Source organism: Chiloscyllium plagiosum, chromosome 3, assembly GCF_004010195.1.
Source record: "Chiloscyllium plagiosum isolate BGI_BamShark_2017 chromosome 3, ASM401019v2, whole genome shotgun sequence".
Classification (NCBI taxonomy): domain Eukaryota; kingdom Metazoa; phylum Chordata; class Chondrichthyes; order Orectolobiformes; family Hemiscylliidae; genus Chiloscyllium; species Chiloscyllium plagiosum.
Genome location: NC_057712.1, coordinates 117,709,216 through 117,718,143, shown reverse-complemented (window position 1 = coordinate 117,718,143; position 8,928 = coordinate 117,709,216). Strand labels below are relative to the sequence as shown.

At 41.8% G+C, this 8,928-nt stretch overlaps 1 long non-coding RNA gene across 1 annotated transcript; it reads right to left on the bottom strand.

The window, feature by feature from the left end:
* Nucleotides 1–296: 296 nt before the first annotated feature.
* Nucleotides 297–8,050, bottom strand: LOC122548472. Its single transcript, XR_006311246.1, has 3 exons — nucleotides 7,168–8,050; nucleotides 5,428–5,777; nucleotides 297–333 (listed from the first exon to the last, which is right to left on the bottom strand). It is a non-coding gene; the product is annotated as an uncharacterized LOC122548472 (long non-coding RNA).
* Between the last annotated feature and the right edge of the window lie 878 nt (nucleotides 8,051–8,928).

The window sequence follows — 8,928 nt, the reverse complement described above, 5'->3', positions numbered from 1 at the left end:
ATGAAACAGACTACAGATGGGAAGGGGAAGATCTGGAAAGGTGGTGCACTGAGAACAACCTAGCTCTCAATGCCGGCAAAACCAAATAGTTAATTATTGACTTTCGGTGGGATGTTACTCACGCCCCCTTACACTTTAACAAGGTAGAACGAGTGGAGAGTGTCAAGCTTCTGGGAGTGGTCATTCACAACAAGCTTTCTTGGCCTCTTCATGTGGATGCACTGGTTACAAAGGCCCAACGAAGTTTCTTCTTCCTCAGGCAGCTGAGAAAATTTGGCATGACGGCGAGTACCCTTGCGAACTTTTATAGGTGTGCCATCGAGAGCATTCTGTCTGGATATATCAAGATTGGAGACAGTTACAGAGAGTGGTGAACTTGGCCTGGACAATCACAAAGGCCAACCTCCTATCTATAGAATCCATCTACCAGGCCCGTTGTCAAGGAAAGTCCACCAGCATTCTCAAAGGTCCGTTCCACCCTGGCTATTCTTTTCTACAACCTCTACCATCGGGGAGAAGGTACAGAAGCCTGAACAGGCGCACCAGCTGGTGTCGCAACAGTTTCTACCTTACTGTTGTTAGAATACTGAATGGACTCACAAACTCTTAACATTCGCCTGTACCTGTTTTTGTTTTTGCCCCTGTTTAACTATTATTTACTTCTCTATGCTACTTAACTCTGTGATCTGCCTGTATTGCTTGCAAGACAAAGCTTTTCACTGTGTCTCGGTACATGTGACAATAAATTAAATTAAATTCAATTGGAAACTCAATTCTGAAGAAGGGCCACTGGACCCAAAACGTTCACTGTTTTATCCCCACAGATGCCGCCTGACTTGCTGAATTTTTCCAGCAATTTCCGATTTACAACATCCGCAGTTCAATTTGTTTTTGTTTAGGTAGCTGATTGGTTTGTGCAGCTGCGACCAGTTGTGGCTGCCAGAGCTCATTAGCCTGATGACAACTCTCTGACTCCTGAGTAAGGGAACAGCTTGTGTGTGTGAATGATCAAGAGGCAGAAGTTTTCTTGTCTGGGAGAAGCTTCCTGATTGCTGGAAGAGCAAGTGCTGTGTCTCTATTTCTCTGCAAGTATTAGTACCTGAAGCCTGAACAAAGTCAGTGTCTTTTTTTCCCCACTATTTGCTGTGATCTGTTGCCTTTAATCAGTAACTAACTAAAAGATTATGCAGTTGATGTAGCAATTGTCCTATGACACCAGTAAAGGAATGAAAGAAGCTGGAGCAGTTGGATTGAAGAACAGCAGGTCTTAGGAAAGAAAAGGAACATCTCATCAAACATTGACTGTTATTACTTGAATTGTTTCGCCAAAGTTATTCCTTCCCTCCATAAAATAACATCACATTTTTTATCTGTGCCTTTCTTCATGTACATACACAGGTTTTAAAAGGGGAGAGAAGAGTTAGAGTTTTCACGGGTTGAGTTATGTATTGATAAGTCATATGCCTGTGGCTATAATTTATTTATTTGTGATCAATAGTAGTCCTCGTTAAGTATAGAAATCTGATCATTATGTCGGTAAATTGGGGATTTTGATTAAATCATTAAGAACATAAGAACCAGGAGCAGGAGTAGGCTGTCTGGCCCCTCAAGCCTGCTCCGTCATTCAATAGGATCATAGCTGATCTTTTAGTCAACTCAGCTGCACTTGCTCACCTGCTCACCATAACCCTTAATTCCTTTACTATTCAAAAATCTATCTATCTTTGCCTTAAAAACATTCACTGAGGTAGTCTCAATTGTTTCACTGGGCAGGGAATTCCACAGTTCCTCCTCAATCAGCCCTAAATCTACTCATCCTTATTTTTGAGGCTATGTCCCCTAGGTCTAGTTTCACCTGCCAGTGGAAACAACATCCCTGCTTTGAGCCTAGCTAGTCCCTTCATAAATTTGTATGTTTCAGTAAGAGGCCCCACTAAATTCCAGTGAGTACAGTCCCAGTCTACTCAATTTCTCTTAAGAAGCCAACCTTCTCAACTCCAGAATCAACCTAGTGAACCTCCTCTGCACCCCCTGCAGTGCCATACATCCTTTCTCAAGTAAGGAGACCAAAACTGTACACGTTAACTTCTGCGAGGACCCTGGGATTAGTAGGGCTTATGTGCCAGCATACTTTCCCTGATGGGTTATACCATTTCCTTTTGCTTAAATCCCTTTATGACTTGGTACCTCCTGAAACTATTTCTATTCTTTACAAACTTTCCTTTAAACTCTCCTAAATAATTCCACAGAGGCCAGTCACCAAGTCGCCCTTTATTTACACATGGAAAGTCCTTAACACTGATCCAGCTTCATCAAAACCAGCTCTATAGTGTCAGAATGTCTGACATTGCTCTTTTTTTTTATTTTATTAAACAAATTACAAAAACAGTTTACAACAAACAAGTTACATTTACAGCTGCATACAAGAGACCGCAATTTTCCAAGGGAGAGGAGCAAAGCCAGGCCCCAAACCCTACCATTCAAACAGTTTACAGGGGCATGAGGACAAACCTCAAATCCCAGTTTCACATAAAGATATAAAGAGACAACAGCAATGAGAGTTGTACATTAGACAGTACTGTTACATACAAAAGTACAGACAATACAGACTCAGCAAGCCCCCGCCCCTCCCACCTTCCGACCACTCTAAGGCAGCCCACCCCTACCCACCGTCCGGTTCTCGGTCCACCCCATGCCCCTTCCAGTTCTCGGTCCGCCCTGACACATCTTTCGACCACCTCTAGGACAGCCCGCCCCGGTACCCGCCCGGGGTGACAGCGCTGAGGACGGCCTACCCACCCTCCGGCTTCACTAGCCACCCTCAGCACCTTCCGACCACCTCTGGGGCAGCCCGCCCCGGTACCTGCCCGGGGTGACAGCGCTGAGGACGGCTACCTGCCTTCTGGCTCTCAGTCCGCCCCTGCGTACCATTGGGCTCTCACCCACCCCGTTGCACCACCGACCAGTGGGCTATCCTGGCACACCTTTCGGCCACCTCTAGGACAGCCCGTCCCCTTCCCTGGGACGACAGCGTGTAGGGTAGCCCACAAGCCTTCCGGATCTCAGCCCACCCTACGTGCCTTCTGGCTCTCCGCTGCTCTGACACCTTTCGACCAGCCCGTCCTGATTACATTGCTTTTTTTTTTTATATTTTATTAAACAAGTTACAAAACAGTTTACAAAAAACATTGACAGCTGTACACAAAAGACAGCAGTTTTACTTTCGACCAGCCCGTCCTGATTACATTGCTCTTTTTATCTGTCAGCCAGGGCTCCCTGATTGGACCAGATTAACAGTTCCAATCAGGGAACTCATATTCTATACAGTGCACCTGGCTGACCTCGTTATAATCACTACACCCTCCATTCATCTATCTCTGATCTTTCAGGCTTCCTCTTGCTCCATTCTGCCTTCAGTTCCCTCAGGCCAGAAATCTGGTATTCTGTCTCTAGGCAACTGCTCCTCACTCTGACCTCTAATTTTAAGGCTTTCCTTAAAATCCACCCCTTTAAAAAAAGATGTTCATTCACTTTTAACAGAAATGAAGATGACTAGAAAGAAAGAAAGACTTGCATTTTATTTAGTGCCTTTCATGGTCTCACAACATCCCAAAATGCTTTGCAGCCAATTGGGTACTTTTGAAGTGTGATAATGTTGGTAACTTATCTGCACCACATCCACAAACATCCACTCCCTCCACCACCAATGATCAGTAACAGCAGTGTGTACCATTTACAAGATGCACTGCAGAAATCCACCAAGGCTTCTCTGACAGTGCATTCCAAACTCATAGCCTCTATTATCCAGAAGGAGAGGGCAGCAGATACATGGGAACACCATCATTTGCAGGTTCCCCTCCCTGCTGCTCATCGTCCTGACTTAGAAATATATTCCTTCAGTGTCGCTGGATCAAATTTCTGGAACTTCCTCCCTAACGGCATTGTCGGTCTACATTCACCAAATGGACTGCAGAGGTTCAAGAAGGCAGCTCAGCACCACCCTTTCAGAGGCAACTAGAGGTGGGCAATAAATGTTAACCCAGGCAGTGACTCCAAATTCCCACGAGTGAATTTTAAAAAAGTGTAACTGTTGTTTTAGTGAAGTTGGTTGACTATTAGTATTGGCCAGGCCACAGCAGTAGAGCTCTTCTTTGAAGTTGTGCTGTGGGATTTATTTACATCAACCCTGAAAGAGTAGAAATTGCTTCAGTTTACAGATAATGCCTCAGTCTAAATTCTGATGTGAAGGACTGGAATACCAATTGTGATGTCTTTAAATTTCTGACAGGACTTGAACATGCAATTTTCAGACTAGAAGAGAGAAAGTGGCTATTACGCTAAAATGACAGCTGCTATAAAGTTATAATGCTGCGGGTGGAGAAGAATGCCTTTTTTTTTGCACTGGTGTTTACGAGTTGTGACCTCTCCCTTCCAAAAAGATTAATTAAAAATTCTTTTTTTTTTCTAGTCTCCTTGATTCCCTTTCTTCCCTTTCTTTCATTCTTCAACTCGTTTTTTTATTGGTGAGCACCTACATGAGGCAAGAGTGCTTTTTAAAAATGTGAGGAAGTGATTGTGTGGTTGGACTAAATTTCAGTGCATCATCAGGAAGTCAACAAGGGCCTGCTGTTCTAAGGAGGCTGATGTCAACATCTCCATATTGAGTTGTAGTTGTGAGAAAAAAAATCGATTCAGAGTTTAAACCATCTCCAAAACCTCTACTTTCCCAATACGTTGGAGCAGCTTTGATATAGATGTAAACAGTTTATCTTGTCACAAAATTTATACCTTGTGGAGAAGATATGATGCCCTTGTACATATTGCATGTTCTTATTCAGGGGACATGGACTCACGATGAGGAATCAGCTATTTAGGGTTGAGATGAGTAGATATTTCCTCAAAGTGAGAATTGTCGATGTAAGTGAGTTCTGTAGGCTTTTGTTATTCTCTTATGAGGTGTAAGAAAGGCTAGCATTTGTTACTTATCCCCAGTTTACCTTGAATTGGTTGAATGTGTAATTTATTCAGCCATTTTATATATTCATAGCTAATTAATGGATTTATGGACTCTTGGAATCAGTAGAAATGGGGATGAAGTGAGGAAGTAGAACTAAGAACACAGAAGCACGAGTAGGTCCTTTAGCTGTCCTGCTATTTCACTAGTTCATGGCTCATGGTCATTAACAGCAGCTGTCCCAAAGACTTTGCAGGCAATGAAGAACTGACATCATATGGGAAATGTTATGACTAAAAGTTAAAACTGGCTGACTGCATCTCCAACAGCACTCAAGAAGCTCAACACCATCCAGGAATAAGCAGCTCACTTGATTGGCATCCAAATCAGCAGCTTTACCATCCAGCCTCTCCACCACCAATGAGCAGTGGTAGTCAGGTATAGCATCTACAAGATGTACTGCAACGACTTACCAAGATTCCTTATGCAGCAACTTCCAAACCCATGGCCACGACCACCGAGACTGACGGGCACAGATACATAGGGCCACCACTCCTGCAAGTTCCCCTCTGAGCTGCTCACTATCTTGACTTGAAAACATATCACTGTTCTTTCAGTGTTACTGGCTCCAAGTCCCAGAACACACTCCCTAACAGCACTGAGGGTCTACATACAGTGCATGGACTGCAACAGCTCAAGAAAACCGCACACTAGCACCTTCTGAAGGGCAACTAGATATGGGTAATCCTGTGAATGAATATTTTTTTAAATTCAGTCTTCCATTTTGATACTTTCTTTTCACGAAACTCAACATCCGGCACATCTGTGGAGAAAAAAATTGAGTTACTGCTGAGAGTTTGATATGACGTCTTCTAGGTCAGAGTCTCTCCAGCACTTTGTTTTTATCAGTCTTTTGTTATGTTCACTAAAGAATAGAATTTAGTCTGGACATTGGGAATACCATACTGCAATCTGTTAATTCCACTGGAGAGGGAAGTCAGAGTTTTAGTTTAAGGTCTCTTTCAAAAGTAAGTACCTCCAATAATTCGGCACTCCATCTACATTGCAGTGAAACCAGCTAGATTACAGGCTGAAGTATTTGGAGTAGTTCCTGGTTTACCGATAGAGAGTGCTACAGCTAAGCCGAGACACACACCACTGATTGGAATTCAGTTCAGAATAAATCATGTTATCAACAAACTGCAATAGTACAAAGATGCAATGAAAATAATTTTTGGTCATATTTTGTGCTCAATAGGTGAATGTGAAAATTAATACTATGGATTGGAATGTTTAGGCACCCAGTATTAGCAAAAACCTCAAGGCTCCTGTGTGAATATTCCTCAACACTGACCCCCAACATCAACCTAAATTACAAACATAGAAATTCAAAACAGAGCCCTGCCTGCCTGTTCAGAATAAAGAAGAGCTAGAGAATTCTGCTGATGGCCTGTCTGACATTTGTCCATCAATCTTGGTGCCTTCCACAGGATATTGCTATGCACTCTTGGGTTGCCTGATTTAATAACATTACAACAGTTGCTGTGCTTTAGAAAGTGGTCTGTGAAGCACTTTGAGATTTGCAGCAGACAACAAAAAAAGGTGCCACATAAATGTATGTGGATTCGAACTCAGCAATGACTTCCCCCATTGCTGTGTACTACCACAATTAAGCTAAGGCTGTGTGTGTTATTTTGGTTAAGGAGGGATAGCATTCTTAGGGGAAATGGCCTGCTCTCCATTTTGCCGCCTTAGTTAACCATGCTGTTATCTGAATTCGGCTACTGTGTACAGAATAAAACTCTCCTTGCTCTGCCCTAGCAACACACATGAAACCTAACTTTGAGAAGGAATATGACACTTACGTTTTCCTTATTAGCAATGCATGTGACACTGCCAGCTTAGTGCCAGGCAGATGTGTGTATTTGTGTCCCAAAGGTTTAGATTGAGAGTGCCCATTTCACCCCTTTTATACCACTTCAATCAGAGGGAGACTGTCACTCCTGAATACTGTCTTAAATGAGCATTTGGCATAATGTTAAATATAAGTTGTATTGCATTCTATTTGTTACATTTATTAGGTGCAAGTAGATTCAGTTTCCACAAACAATGTTAGAGTGTTAGTGGTTTAAGTTAAGACAGTGAGTCAAACAGAAAAATCTGGATGTGTATAGCTGGCCTGTCAACATCTGATTAGATTAAAAAAAACATACCAGTTAACATCTCAGCACTTCTGTGCAACATATGCTTGTATTTTTCTTTCCAGATGCTGAGGAACCTGATTTTTAATTTTTCTAGGCTTTTCTTTTTATACTTGGCAATGTACTTTCTTTGTTATATCTATTTATATAATATGTATTGAAATGCTGGTCATCAGTGATCACGAGCTTCCTGAATGTAGTGGGAGTTTTTTTTGTCGTATCTGCCATTAGTTACAGATTAGCAAATAAATATCAACAGTGACGCAGCAATTTTGTTTTAACTGAAAGGTTGGAGGTCAGGATTATGCAAATAGCATTGAATCATGTTAAATTTAATGCTATTAACCCTTTAAGAACTATTGTAGTAATATCTGCAGCATTAAATGAAGAAATGCATAAAGAGTAATGCAGTGTTTTTTCCCAGTCGCTTTAGTTCAGACTTGACTCGTTACTGGGTCCAGTTCATTAAGAATAACAACACAGGTTTACGAGGCCATAAAAAGAACAAACAAAGAAAGCACTTTGAGTACTGAAAAGCAAAGAAGTTATGCTAAATGTGTGTAGCATGCTCATTCAACCACACTTGGAATATTGTGCACGTTTCCGGGTTCCGTATTGTAAAAGAATATAGAGGTATTGGAGTAGCTGTAAAAGCAGCTTTACAAAAAGAATATCATGTAAAAATCATCAGGAAAAACTGGACTGCGAGATCATCTTTTCTCTGGAAAAGGCTGAAGGCTGATCTGATAGCTGTCTACAGAACAACGGAGGGTTTGGATAAGGTAGAAGTTGAAAAAGTAATTCTGCTTATGGGGGAATCCAAAACCAGGGATAAAAGACATAAAATAATAAAGACAAGTAAATCTGATGCAGTACAAAATTCATAGGAAACTTCTTTACCAAGATTAGAATGTAGAGCTTGCTACTATTTGGAGGAGTTCAAGCAAATGACTTAGCTAACCCATTCAGGAGAAATGTGATGATAGGGTGAGGCCATCAAGAGGGGTGAAAAGAAGCTTGTGTGGAGCGTAATACCTGGCTGAATACATTGAGCTAAATGATGTGTTTCTGGGATGTAAATTTTACATGTAGTTCATCTTACCCAAATGGTTGGTTTGTGAAGTGGGAGTTTTGATAGCATTAATGGAGGGTAATGAATATAAATAGGAGATATTGTGAGTGAGTCTGATCTTACCCTTAAAACAATATCGCACATTTATACAGTTCTTTAATGTGGTAGAACATCACCCAGTTCTGCGCAGGAGCTTTATCAGTCAAAGTTTGATAGCTGGGCCAAAGGAGGAATGAGGATAAGTGACCGAAATAACTCTATGGAGGCCAGGACCTTTGTCATCAAGTTATCCTTTATTAACACGTGCACAGTACCTAGAATCTGACTAATTTGCTTGGAACTAGTACCGAGAGTGAGGAGAATCCCTGAGACTCCTGTTATTTTTTCATTAACCTATTTTACTAATCAGCCTTTGTAGAGATGTTGGCCACACCTCTGGACCAGGTGGGACTTGAAGCTGGGCATCCTGATCCAAGGGTAGGGCCACTACCACTGTGCCACAAGAGGGCCAAGAACCCCCTGTTTATTTTTCATTTTTCTAATGTGTGATCAAGGATCCCCTCTTTATATATTTTTTTCTTTTTTTCTTTTTTCTCAGTGACAGGCAATCCTGTTTTTTTTCTGTTTTTTTTTGTAATTTAACCCCCACACTACCACCTAAGTGCGGTAGTGCTTTTTTTTCCCCCAGCACCCATGGTGTG